Genomic DNA, 14273 nt, shown 5'->3' on the forward strand with positions numbered 1-14273 from the left:
GCTCAGAAATTAGCAATGCATCATTTCTTCTTTTAAGATCTGCAGTATCTTCAGCTCTGCCCAATCTTTATGAAAGCAATTGCAACTGTGCAAAATAAGCAAAGGGGGTGGAAAGCACTGATCAGATCAGAACTGCAGTGAAATCATTTGGCTCCAAAGCTGCAGGCACCAACGTCAGTACAGCTGCAAAGGAAGGGAGCTTCTCTTCTTCCTAAATCCTAACAACTCAGAGCTGCTATCACAATGTCCCAGTGAACTTGCTCATCGGGGCAGTGCTCTGGTGCCCAAACTGATGCACGGAGCAAAAGGCAGAGGCTGCCATTCTGGGGTTCCCTATGGAGGACACTGTCACCCAAGGGTATGGAGATGTGGCCTAAGTTACCACAGCAGACCAAGGAAAATTGATTTTTCTCAATGCAGAAGTTTTCCTCAGTTGGAGATCCCAGCTTGCTTTTGGAGCCAGGTGATATCAATGTCTTACAATTCACTATAGAAAGGATTTATCTTCTCTTTTAGAAGGCTCTCTATATTTTTATCCAGAGGCTAAAGTAATGGAAGGGAAACACTGCGAACAGCATGAGAGGGAAAGGGCAATAGCGGGAAAATGCTCTAACAGATTTCCCTCACCACAGATCCACTTTTGTCTGCCCTTCTGCTTTCACACCCAGTTACCTGGCTGTATTTCACCAGAAATAAAAGCTGCTACAATATTTCCCCTCCAATGCCACCAGTTAGGAGTTCTCATGTCTCAGCAGGTGTGTGAAACACCAGCTCCTGTAGTTGCAAGTGACAACTGAAGGTGTAAAATGGCTTCCTGTGTGATGGGTCTGCCCTGCAGCAACGTGCCAATGCGGCATTGTGCCAGCTCTGAGGGGTGGCATTCCAGAAGGTCACTTCAGAGAGTCATGGAGTCATAGAATCATAGAATCACAGAATGGTTGGTGTTGGAAGGGACCTTCAAGCCCTTCAAGCACCCTGCCGTGGACAGGGCTGCCGCCCACCAGCTCAGGCTGCCCAGGGCCCATCCAACCTGGCCTTGAACCTGGCAGGGATGGGGCATCCACAGCTTCTCTGGGCAGACTGTTCCACTGTCTTGCCACCCTCTGAGTAAAGGATTTCATCTTAACATCTAATCTAAATCTCCTCTCTTTTAGTTTAAAGTCCTTCCTGCTTATTCTATCACTATCAGACTGCTGATATGACTAGAAACATGGAGTGGTTGGATTTGGGGAGCCAGCAAATGCCTGAGAGCTGCCTCCATGGGGAAGAGATGGGTAAAAAGTGCCTGCTCTGAAAACTGTGCCAGCAGCAGCAGCTTGGCTGAATTGTGTTTGCAAGCATTGATTTCCTTTACTCTAATACCTGTCTTGGGGGCAAAGTCAAATCCTTCCTCCTTGGCTTTGATCTTGGCTCCTCAAGCTGCTTTTCCGGAGGTGGGAAATGGAAGCAGAGGCAGAGAGGAATGATGGCCCAGGAGCTGGGGAATCCAGGTTTTCCCCTGTGTTTATGTCCTGCAACTCTGCACCAGTTTCCTGCCTGTGTCAGTTTCTGCATCTGTACAATGTTTTTATGCAAGATATGTAATGGAAAAAGATTCATTTTGATCCATATAAAGCCACAGAACCTGTATGTTGCTGGAAACAGTGACATCTCAATCCACTGATAACAGCACAAGTCATCCATCTTGGACCATCTATTTTCTGTTTTAACATTTCCTCAGGCCCTGATTTCATTCAAGAATTTTTCTAAACAACAAAATATATGTAAAGGCTGAAAATCTGCCAGCAAAAGGTGAAAAACTTGCTGACAGATCTGTAATTCTTGCCAAAACATCCTTCCTACCACAGTCATCACAGAGACCTGTATGGTCAGCGCTGGGATCTGCCCTGATCCCTCTGAGCTCCAGGGGAATTTGATTCAGCAAAGGATCCTGGAGTCCTGATTCTCTTTTGCTTTTTGCACGTGACACATATCCAAAATATGAATAGTGCCCTTTCCTAACCACAGTATTTGAATCTACAGTTCTGAAAAAAACCTAAAAGCAGTATTGGATATGGGCAGCTAATGGGGCAGGGAGGAATAGGGCTATTTCTCTGTCCACCAGGAGATGGCAGTGAGTATGCTGAGTATGGTTTTTTCCCCCTTTATTTCACTTGTCTGTACTCTCTGAAAGATAACGGGTCCTTTGAGGACAACTGAGCTATAATGCTTTCGTTTCTGTTTAATTTTCCTTTTCCATCGCTCATATTTATAACCTCCCCATAACTCCTTCCTCTGCATAATGTCTCCTTCACCCAACATCTACCATTTACTTTCTTGATATGCGTGGCTAAACCCTACAGATTGGTGTAAAACAGCATTGCAGGAGCTGAACAGAAACACTTGGGAAAGGAAAAACAGTGTGCGTGACTCATGGAAGCTGGCAGGCACTATGTGTGCAGTTACCAGCTGGCTGATTTTCTGCCCATTCCCTCTACAAAGAGAAATGCACCCCTGTTTCAAAATGGGATTGACATTTAGGATCTAGATTTCATTCTTGATGTTCTCTGCTGGCCAAAGGACGTCAGGAGACACATTTCCTTGTCTGTATGAAGCTCACGTGCCTTTGGGCCATATAACTCATCGTGCTGCAAGCCTCCACCAAAGGACTCTGACATTTTCTGCAGTAATGCCTTCCATCAGAGGGCTTCCCAAAAGGGTACATTAACATATGAAGCCCCATAGATTTTGGGAGGACAGAGGGAGACAGTTGCTCAAAGACAGATAGATTTCCAGACCCCAGTCGCTGTCTGTGCAGCCTGCTGGCAGCCCTCAAGGGGCAGAGTCCTTATTTCCCCCTTCCCCCCTTCCAGTGGACCCTCAGGGGTTTGGTGCCTTCAGCACTTGGAGGTGACAGGGCAGATGGGGCTATTCCATGAATTGCAAATATCCAGAGATTCAAACACCACAGCTGAAAAGGTTTACTTTTCTGTGTTTTGCTTTTTTTTTTTTTTTCCTTCCCCCCCCCCCCCCAGTACTGCCATAAATGAAGTGTTTCCATGTTCCCATTTCACATAGTGCTCTGAGAACTTTCTCAGGGACACCTGAAATGCCCCAGTTTTTCATTGCTCCTATCAAAACATTTTTCTAAATAATTACAGTGTTAAAAATGGATTGCTGTACCCAGGGGAATTTGCTCTTTGTTTGCCAGGAACAAATAGGCCAAGAGAATGAGTGCTCAGCATCATGAGTGGTGTTTGAAGGAAAGAGCAAAGTCAAAAGCATGTAGGCACCACTGGAGATGCTCTGCTTTCAAAGTGAATTTTTATTACACACAGTCAAGGTTGCATAAGAAACGCCTGCATGTTGTGCTCCTTGAGCTAGGAGCAAGGAGGAATCTCTTCCTCTGGGAGTGATGCATGTGATTCTTTTGACTCGGAGGAATTTATATATAGATATATATTTATGTATTTATGTATAAGTATATCTGTAAGTGACCTCTTCAAAATTATTTCTTTGCATCTTAAGATGTTGCTTCTAAACTGGAGCTGGGTTTTGATTACATCAGTCACCTTCATAGCGGTTTGCACTTCAGTAATATTACCGTGCTTCCTCTGAGGATCTCTGAGCCCTGAGCAAACACAAACCTAGAAATGCTCAAAGCATCCTGCTGCCATCAGTACCTCTGCAAATTGCTTTTCACTTTTAGGGCATCCTTCCTGAGATATGTGTGCCTGAAATATCTATTCCTGTAGCAGTAAGAGGGGAGGTGGCAGCAAGAGGGCTCAACACACCTTGTTGCCTTGAGAAGTTGGCCTAAACCCCTGCACCCCTCTGTGCCCCTTATGCCCCCATGGAAGGTCCAGCACATGCTGACTCCCTGTGTGGCCAGTGGGCTGGTGTGCAACCCTTTGGGGATGGCATCCTCCAGCCCTCCATCCATGCTTGTATTTCTTTTATTAACTCTTTCTGAATGCCTGATATTCACATTAAGGGGCTTCTGAAACCTCTGTGTACACATTAATCAATATGTAGCATGCATGTGTACACACACTGAGACACTAGGGATGACTGATTTTTACCATTTCCATCCTTCTCCCCTGCTAATCTGTCTGGTTGTTACTTCCACTTGCTGTATCTTGCCTTAAATTAAACTGTAAGCCCTTCCTTGTGGGAGATGCCTTTTGTTGTGGGCTGTCAGGAGGGGTTTTGCAGAGAATCCAGAGCGCCAGGCAGGGCTCTCCAGGCACCACTGAAATAATAATGAAGTAGTTTCACTAAGGTGGGATCGGAGAGCAGTGTCGGCTGGGTCTGAATTCTGCTTGTCCCTGAAAATTGCCTAGGTAATAAGATAGCTGCTTTAAAATTGCTTGGGGTATCCCACAGGATTCTGTTCTGACTCTGATTTCCATTCCCAGCACATGTGCTGCCATTCGGCCAGCACCATCCACCCATGCGAGCTAATTTAAGCTTGCTAAACAGAAGACACAGAACATACATCTTTTTATATTTGATCTCGACACTGGTAAGTTCCCTGACTGATGGTTAATCTTAACTTGTAATAGGATTTGCCCACACTCCCCCAAGAGCAGGACATTGGTCTGCTATTAATTTCTGTGCTCCAGCTTCCTATCACTTGGAGTGATACTGGGTTTTCTAGTCATTGTGGGTTTGATGTAGGCATTGATTACATATTTTGAAAAGTTTGTCCAAGGTTTTAATAGTGCAATAGCATGCTAATGTGGAATTTGAGCCCTGTTGCTATTTTCTTGTGCAGGTCAGCAAGAAGACACGAGCCAGGCAGCTGCAGCCCCAGGTTGGTGAGGTCTGTCCCTTCCCACCTCTCCTCTGTACCTGGAGCACTGTCTGCTTTGGTCAAAGGGCAAGGTGCCAGGGGTGGTCAGGTTTAGGCACTAACGTTGCTGTGGCAGTTCTCCAGGACTGAATGCCTGTTGTACATTAACTAACCTGTACCATGGAAGAAAGGTCACGTATGCAACTTAAAAGCAATACACACACAAGAAACCACCAGGTCATCTGTGCTATGTGTCTGAGAGCCAGGCTGACCCAGTTTTCTGCAGAATTTCTGTACAAGGCAGGGTCACCCCATGGAGGGAAATGTTTGTACAAATGGTGGCAGCACACTACATGCAGGAGATTTATTAGCAAGGTCCATGTTAGGGGACCTGCATCCCACTGTCCTCTGATCCTTTGCAAATTCACTGTCAAGGCAGTTAATCTCAAATTTAGTGTTGTGCGGTTTTTGTTTGGTTTGGTTTAGTGTGACATTCAGGATTCCTTTACAGGCAACTGTGCAGAGCAGGGAGATCTATGTGAAATGCTTCCTACTGGAGTCACCATCTGGCCAATATTCATCTTGTTTAGTGAAATACCAAGATATCCATAGAACGCAGGTGTTAATGCAGATCATAAGGCACAAGTGACCGCAGTAATAAACCAACATGCAATGAAATGTAATTAATGCACCTGGTGCTTGGGTTTGAAAAGAATTTCCGTGCCTTTTTATTTTCCCTGCACACTGATGTGCATTTTAATAGTTGGAACTTCAATCATCGCTTCCAAACAAGCCTTTAATCATATTAATTCCCTTAAAAAGTGAACTATAATGTTTGTGAGTAAATAGCATTTCATAGCTTAATCAGGAGGGGAAAAATGGAAGCACACGTGAAACTATATGCTGCTTAGTTGCATTTTTGTGGCATGAAAAAGACTATTGTCTTGTTTCTGCTGATCTGGTTCTACTACTGGCAAAGGTTTGTTTTGTATCACGTAATCCTTGCTAGTAGACTCCAAGAGCTTCAGAATCAACTGGAAAAAGTGAAAAGATATGAGGTAAAAAAAATACGATTAAGTTTTCTATTACTGTGTTTCAGAGCATGCTTTCCTTCTTGCCCCTAACCTGCACAAAGCAGGAGCATAATGATATAAGGTTAAAACTCTTCAGGATGACATTCTTTCCAAGCAGACCTCCAAAAAACCCACACAGAGATGTACTGGTAGGTTTTCTGCAGGTGCTTGTGGGTTCCAGAGAATCACATTTTCTTTTCAAATGTCCATTAACAGCTGAGATTGCACGCGACCTGGTTAGTCAGCTGACAAATCACAGGCAGACAGGGCATGTGGAAGGGAAAGGGAGAGGTCACCAAGTCAAAGCCAAGGGTCACGGGTGATTTTTGTTTGGATGGGTATTTCTCAGGGGTGGTCTTGAGGTTGTGAGGACCATAAATCCACACAAGCATGCTCACAGGCTGATAGACAGGGATGGTCCTGTCAAGTGGCTCCCAGCCGTGTGCAAACTATTTAATAGGGACTCAGGGAGTGCTCAGCTCCCCAGAGAGGTCTGCTTCTGACACTGCTATTCCTCAATCTCTGTCCCCCATCTCGACACAGATTGGTGTGCTTTGCCACTAGCAGTCAGCACTAAGTCACTGTGAAGGTGCTGCTGACAGACCAGGACCACAGGCTGTGGCCCCTTGCTGGCGTAGGGCAAGGGCCAACCACCATTGGCCCCACACAGTGGGTGCCACTTTGACTACCTGAGTGCCTTGGTGGATGTTGAGAGCCCCAAAGCAAACCCTCACAAAGTGGGTTGGGAGTGGGTGGAGGAGATTAGCAAGACGCCAGGCTCTTATGAACTGCAACATGTTTGTGTGCCCTTATGCCTCATCCTGTCATCCTTCTGAAAGATTTCTACTGATGTCCCCACTCACGCAGCTGGCAGCTCTGTTCCCTCCTTGTCTCCTGTTGCCACAATAGGAGGACTGCATGTGAATTGCCATGGGCTCCTTCACTGACTTTACAAGAGCAGCCATGTCCCTTAGCAATGACCATGAAATTACCAATCCCATTTTCACTTCTTGGCCAAAGCCATCTTTTGAGCACAGTTCCACAGAGGTGAGAGGTTAATGTATTAAGCTGTCTCCTTCAATTAATTCCTAACTCCTGGGTAGATTTACAAACTATTGGAAGATTTTAGATTACATCTGATTTATGAGACACTCTTTCAAAGTTCAGATCACCATTGCAGATGGCCACCATACAGGGCAATAAAAATAATTACTATACAGATTTATTGTTAGGGTGGAAATTTTCATTTCCAAAATAACACCCAGCTGTCTATTTTGAACTGTTCACAATGTATGAATACCACAGTACACCTATCCCATACAAACTAAGATGCCTCAGAATAAGGAAGGCAGAAATATCAGAGCAGGGCTACAACATCAATCCCACCAAAATCCCATCAGACAAAATTTTTCCACACTAAAAGCGTGGCCCCAGAGCCACAGTGTTGGACCACAGATACTACAGGGGTGAGGACTCATTTTCAGCAATAATCCCATTCCCATGCCCAGTATCTGAGATGTCAAACCACAAGATCACTCTATTTCTTACATGCTTCAGAGAAGAAATCATTTTTCTTGAGTGTAGGCTTGACAAATGGAGGCAAAGAAATCCTTCCACTAAAGCAGCAATACAAACAATTTGTTGAAAATAATGCAGGTGCATTTGTGACCCACAGTAAAAACAGCACGCCCATGCCCCGGGAATGATTTACATTCTTCTGAAGAGCTTTGTAAGTGAATTTTGGAGGCAAGAAGGCATCTGGTCATAGGGATATGTTAGCAGCTATGGGAACAGGCAGTCTGGTGTATTCAGAACGGTACATACTGTGTCAATTTGAAAGGAAACCTGAAGCCTCAGGTATGCTGAGGTTTTTGCAATTGCCTCTTAGTACATTAATAAAGTGCCCTCTGGTGCCCTTAGAAGCCCACAGAGCCTACTTGTTCCAATCAGGGGCTGGGAGCAGGCAGAGTGTATCTCTCAGGACTGAGACACCATGAAAAGTCACACTGGTGTGGGCACAGACACTGAGAATAAGAGCATGTGAACTTTTCCCTAGGACAGTCTGTCCACTCAGCTGGGCAGGAGCTGGGCAGTGGGCAATGGGCTGGCACCCACTCAGTACAGTGAGCCCATGAGCTCCATGTGATCCCGTGACCAAGAAGGCCATTTGCCAATAAAACCTCAATCTCTAAGACTTTTTTTTTGTTGGTATGAAGCTTCCTGTCTGTCAAACACCACACACCAATCACTCCCAGTACTCATGATTCACGGTGGCTCATCCAGGTATTTCGAGCTCACTATCAAACTATTTTATTTACAGCAGACCCAAACACAGAAATATTGCATTACTTTGGAAGAAGGAGGACAAGGAGCAGGAAGGAGAAATTGCCAGCATCCCAGCACCATCAATTGATGTCAGCCCTGCCCGGGGAATAGAGCGTATCTGTTAATTGCTGCTGCAGATCCAGCAGATGGTGCGTAAGACATTGTATTTAATGGAGCCCCTCAAAAAGAGTGGCATCTGTTTGTTTAATTTCTTGGCAACAGAACGACAGATTTAAAAAACAAACAAACCAAATTGGACATTTAGATATGGACGTCTCCCCAACAGATTATAAATGTTTAAAGATAAATAGGTCAAATGAAGGAAAATATCAATTGACACATTTGAGAATTAAGCCAAACTTTCAGACATTGTCATTTTTAAAGCTTAGATTCTCAACATACGGCAGTGAAACTCCTTAAAGAAGCTTTTAAATAAAACGTTGACACTCTCCTTTTGACTATGAATTTGTCTGAGGGTTTGTGGGGCTGTTACAAACACTAATTCAAAAAATAATTCATTCTACTTGTCTCCCTCTCACAGACCCTGAAGTTAAAATATGATCTCTGTACACCAGACACTTTATTTAATCAGGTGCATCTCCTACATATAAAATCAGCATGAAGAAACAAGGCAGAAAGCATTCTCTGTTTAACAGCTGGGACAGGCAGCTCAGAGGATGCTGCCACGGCTCCAGCATTAACAAAACTCTCCATATTCCTGGAAATTCATTGCAGCAGAAATCGCCACAGCAGAGTATGCCACAAATCCAAACTGTATTGCTTCTAACAATGGCCAAGCATGGATGCTTTGCAGAAGGATGTAAATCTAGACTTGGGCTGTGTTAGCAGTGCTGCACTTATAGGAACTCTCTTGCAGCCCCTCTTTGGTCATGAGGGAAGGAGGCCCTGTGAATATCTCCTCCCTGCATAACTGTTTTGGAGATTTATTCTGCATAATTTGTTGGATTTTATGCATGCTTTTTATTTTCCCTGTGTTAAAGCAGGTTATGACAGGATGCTCAGGCATGAGAAATGGAGCAATTGGCCTCTCTGTTCCCAGCTCCTTGTTAAGAAGAGTGCCACTACTCCCTCCCTCCTACAAACTAACTGCCACATTCATTGCTGCAGGTGATGCAGGGTCCATCTGTCAGTGCCAGGAGGATTTTCCTTCAGACTTTTTGCTGGATCACAACTGCACAAGGGTGCTTGGGCACATGGACAGTTGGACTCGCTCGCTGGGACTGCACATTGACAGGGGACACACGGAGCTGCAGGCAGTGGGAAGAGCTCACAGCTGCTGATGCTACTTGAGTGTGTGGTGGTTTTGCTGAGGGCTGCGTGCTCAAGTTGAGGGTTTTTGTTTTTCAGAGCTGATTCACTGCAAGCAGCAGAGATGCATGTGCTGTGGCACCAGATCTGTGCAGGACTTGTTCAGGTGAATGGAGCCAAGAAGGACAAAGTATTTTGTCTCTTATTTCTCATGGAAAGATAGGAAGAATAGTTTGCCACAGCTATTTTGAGATGCAGCTGTGAGCTGTGCTTTTCCCTTGCCAAGCCTCACAGCACATTTACAGAGGATGGTGTTGGGCACATAGCCCTTGTGATGCCCTCAGGGCCAGCTTATGGGGAAAAATTGCTTCATTTTTTTTGATCAGATGGTCTGCTCTGATCTGAACCACCCCTGCTTTACGAGCCTTCAGCCCTGCCCTTTGGCTTCCACTGGATGAAGAAGCTGAGTGAAAAGGATCTGCTCTAATATGTGCAGCTCCGTACTGCCTGTGCTGGTGACCTTGGCCATAAGGAAGGAGACCTTTGCTCTGCTTCTCTGAGCAGGAGGAGTGCCATACAACGTGGGCACTGTGTCACGCTGAACCCATGTGCTGTTATGTACTGGCATCCCCTCCTCTGTCCCCATGAGCCCCAGTGAGTGTTCAGTCTGTTCAGGGCACATGAGTGAGGAAGTAAAAGGGAAATAGCAGCATAATAAACCACTGTTAATACTTTAACTTGGTGATTGCACCCTTTAGGGAGGGATATATCTAAATATAGTACTAGGCTGTATTCTAATCAACATTTTTATGACTCTTTATCGAGGATACCCCAGATATATCTTTAACTTTTTTTTTTTTTTTACCATTTGTGGTATAGCTTTGAAGAAATTACAGCTGTTAAAAGGGCTGAGCTGCTGACCTAGTGATCTACCTGTGTAATATTTTGTCAGTTATGATTGTGCAATTTTTGCCTCTGTTTCCTTACCTGTGCACAGGGAATAGTAAAAGACAGATAAAAGTAACATCTATTTTCTCACGCATACAAAGCCAAGACCAAGAACTACTCAACCTTACTATTTTGGCACCTTGTGTATTAACAAAAGCCAGAGTGAAGAATCATAGAATGGCATACGGTGGAAGGAACATTAAAGGACATTGAGTACCAACCCCTGCCGTGGACGGGGTTACAACCCATCAGATCAGGCTGCCCAAAGCCCTGTTCAACCTGGCCTGGAGCACCAGAAGAGTTTTATTTTCTGATTAAAATTCTGATCAAGTGAACAGAAGATTGTCCACGTAATAGGACATTGCATAATGCCTTTTTCTTTCTAGCTTAGTTTGAGTAACACCTGTATAAATTGTTCTTTTTTAAAGGTTTTTGGCTAGAAGCTCTGCAAGGCTGACACTTTCCCCATACGCTCAGCTTTCACAAATGAGGTCAGGACCGCTTGATCAAACAGAGCCACTCCTCTGACAAAAAAAAGCATCCTGGAGTGAATCAGGACATACAGAACAGACCCAATTCCATTGAAACTAAAATAAGGATAAAAAGAGCTCAGACGAGATGATTTAAATGCCTCTCATAGCTCCCACTGCATATCACATGACTGGCCTATAAAGGCTGGACTGGAAAAATCTACCACTCTACAACCTTGCAAAATGGAAAATTAAAAAAAAAAAAAGCATGATTCTATAACATTCCTAATTAAAAGATAAGGAAATGTTCCTCCTAAATACTCCCACCTGGCATTTACTTATGACATTTCTGCTAAGGAGGTGAAAGAAACACCTTTTTTAAGACTGTTATCTCTGCTTGTCCAGTGAGGCTGTGCCAGATCGAAGCAGGCAGCACAGGGCTCTGCTGGGAGCTTTTGTTGTCCTCAGCTTGCCTGCTGCCTGGGAGCGCTGGCTTTCCTCCTGATTATTTTTGTGATTGCATAAAAGCATTTCATAATGAAAATTCTTCCATTACCCTTCATTTCACATGGACCTTCTGCACAAAGAATACAGCCATTGCAATCTGGATTTTAAAACTGTAAGCTTACCAGCAAATTTGGAAGCACACAGCCTGAGATGAAAACAGTACATCAAAAGCTCCAAAGAAACAAAAGTCTCATTCAGAAGGAGAGAGGCATCGGTGGTGGCATCAGCATCAGCTTTGGCTCCCAGCAGCCAAACCTCTTCACCTAACATAAGGGACAGGAGGAATCTAGGGGTAGCTCTCCTTTGAGTGAAGAAGGTGTCAGTGCAGTGGAATTAAGAAAATGTATATACTTAAGTGTTGGGTCAGCTTTCACCATCCAACTCAATGGTATGTGGTAGCTGTCCTGTCCCCAGTTCTATAAAACTGGACAACAGTAAAGGGACTGAAGTGCATCCAAATGCCTTTCACAGGCAAATTTAAGTGTTAGGAAAGGGATAGCTGCCAAGTCTACCTGAGCGCATCTTTCTGAATCCCTTTAGTCCTTCAAATCATCTTTCTAAAACTAGATTAGCTTAGAAAATGCTAACAGCACCTATTTAAAGAAAGGCTCGGACATGTCAGTCACTCCATCTACTCATACATTCCCATGGCTGCTTTCCAGCATGACTGATGAACCATGCAATTCAGATGCAGGTTCTCAGAAGCAAATAGTTAGTGGGGTGTAAATGACAAAATCTAAAGTACCAAACACAACCTGTGCATCACTGTGGAGATGTGAACATGCAGACAATTTCACCTGACAAGCTGTCTAAGAGCTGCATTTTCCTGTCCAGGCTTCCTTCTGTTTTCTGTCTCAGCTTCTAACCCTGGGATCTGTGGCTGAAGTGTGAGAGATGCAGAATGAAACTTGTAAGCACAGGTGAGGCTGCAAGGGTCTGATGTGATCCTGGGCCCACAGCATCTGCAACAATAGAGGAAAATTGTTGAAACGTTGTGTGGTGCCTGACATGAAAGTGTGTTTGCATTATGGCTAACAATGATGGGAATTTGGTTAAAAGATCTAAGTGGGTGTTCAGCCATCTTCAAGAAAGGAGGGTTGTGAGAATTGTGTAAATAGAAATAAACTCAATGGGGATTCATGATCCCGTACACACAGAGTGAACCCTCAGATTTGTTGACCTGATAGGATAACAGTAATGACCTTAAGTTGTGAAAGGGAGGTTCTGGTTGGATGTTAGGAGGAAATTCTTCTCAGAAAGAGTGGTAAGGTATTGAACAGGTTGCCCAGGGAGGTGATGGAGTCACCATCCCTGGAGCTGTTCAAGAAACATGGAGATGTTGCACTCAGCGGCATAGTTAGCAGGCATGGTGGTGATGGTGTAACACCAAAATGGGACGGAAAGTATCATGGTAATAGTGTGATTGTAAAGTCTTTGGCTGCAGCAAATGAGCATGAGCCTAAATGCAGCAGCTGAGGATGCAGAAATGAAGGAAAAAGGAAAAAAAAACAAAAGCTGCTTACCTTTGGAAGGATTCAGGCAGGCAGGGATTTCCAGCAGGATGCCCTTGCTGCAGACTTCCAACCTTAAATGAGGTCTGGGAAGGGGTGGATGGCCACAGAATGGCCAGGGTTGGAAGGGACCTCAAGGATCATGAAACTTCAAACCCCCCAGCCACATGCAGGGCCACCAAGCTCCTCATTTAATACTAGACCAGGCTGCCCAGGGCCCCATCCAATCTGGCCTTGAACACTTCCAGGGACGGGGCATCCACAACCTCCCTGGGCAGCCTGTTCCAGTACCTCACCACTCTCTCTGTAAAGAATTTCCCCTTGACGTCCAACCTAAATCTCCCCTCCCTCAACTTAAAACCGTTTTCACTCATCCTGCAGTTATCAACCCTTCCAAAGAGTTGATTCCCCTCCTGTTTGTAGGCTCCCTTTAGGTACTGAAAGGCTGCAATGAGGTCACCCTGCAGCCTTCTTTGCTCCAGGCTGAACAAGCCCAGCTCCCTCAGCCTGTCTTCACAGGGGAGGTGCTCCAGCCCCCTGATCATCTTCGTGGCCCTCCTCTGGACCCTCTCCAACAGCTCCCTGTCTTTTTTGTACTGGGGGCTCCACACTTGGACGCAGTATTCCAGGTGGGGCCTCACAAGAGCAGAGGGGAACAATCACCTCCCTGTCCCTGCTGGCCACCCCTCTTTTGATTGAGCCCAGGATACCATTTGCCTTCTGAGTCGCAAGGGCACACTGCTGGCTCATGTTAAGCTTTTCATCTGTCAAGACCCCCAGGTCCTTCTCCACGGGGCTGCTCTCAAGGACCGCTCCTTCCAGTCTGTAGGGATGCCTGGGATTCCTCCGGCCCAAGTGCAAAACTCTGCACTTTGCCATGTTGAACCTCATCAGGTTCGCCTGGGCCCACCTTTCTAGCCTCTCAAGGTCCCTCTGAATGGCATTCCTTCCTTCAACCGTGTCGACCGCACCACTCAGCTTGGTGTCGTCAGCAAACTTGACATCATCGATGTCATTGATAAAGATATTAAAGAGCACCGGTCCCAAGACAGATCCCTGGGGGACGCCGCTCGTTACCGGCCTCCACCTGGACATAGAGCCATTGATGACCACCCTCTGTCTGCAGCCTTTCAACCAGTTTCTTATCCATTGAGTGGTCCACCCATCAAATCCACATCCCTCCAGTTTGGAGATAAGGATGTGGTGGGGGACCATGTCAAAGGCCTTGCTCAAGTCCAGGTAAATGACATCGGTCGCCTTTCCCTTGTCCACCGATGCCGTCACTCCATCATAAAAGGCCACCAGATTGGTCAAGCATGACCTTCCTCTGGTGAAGCCGTGCTGGCTGTCACGGATCACACGCCCTTTCCTCATGTGATCAAGCATGTCATCCAGG

General features: G+C 45.4%; 1 protein-coding gene across 1 annotated transcript in view; it reads right to left on the minus strand.

The window, feature by feature from the left end:
• The window catches only part of C1QTNF7 (C1q and TNF related 7), a 63373-nt gene extending 62265 nt beyond the window's left edge, over positions 1–1108 (minus strand). The window contains exon 1 of the mRNA XM_090139657.1: positions 673–1108. The gene's annotated coding sequence lies outside the window, so the exon portion shown is untranslated. The remainder of the gene's footprint in view (positions 1–672) is intronic.
• Between the last annotated feature and the right edge of the window lie 13165 nt (positions 1109–14273).

This window comes from Phasianus colchicus, chromosome 4, assembly GCF_987193195.1.
Source record: "Phasianus colchicus chromosome 4, bPhaCol1.hap1.1, whole genome shotgun sequence".
Taxonomy (NCBI): Eukaryota; Metazoa; Chordata; class Aves; order Galliformes; family Phasianidae; genus Phasianus; species Phasianus colchicus.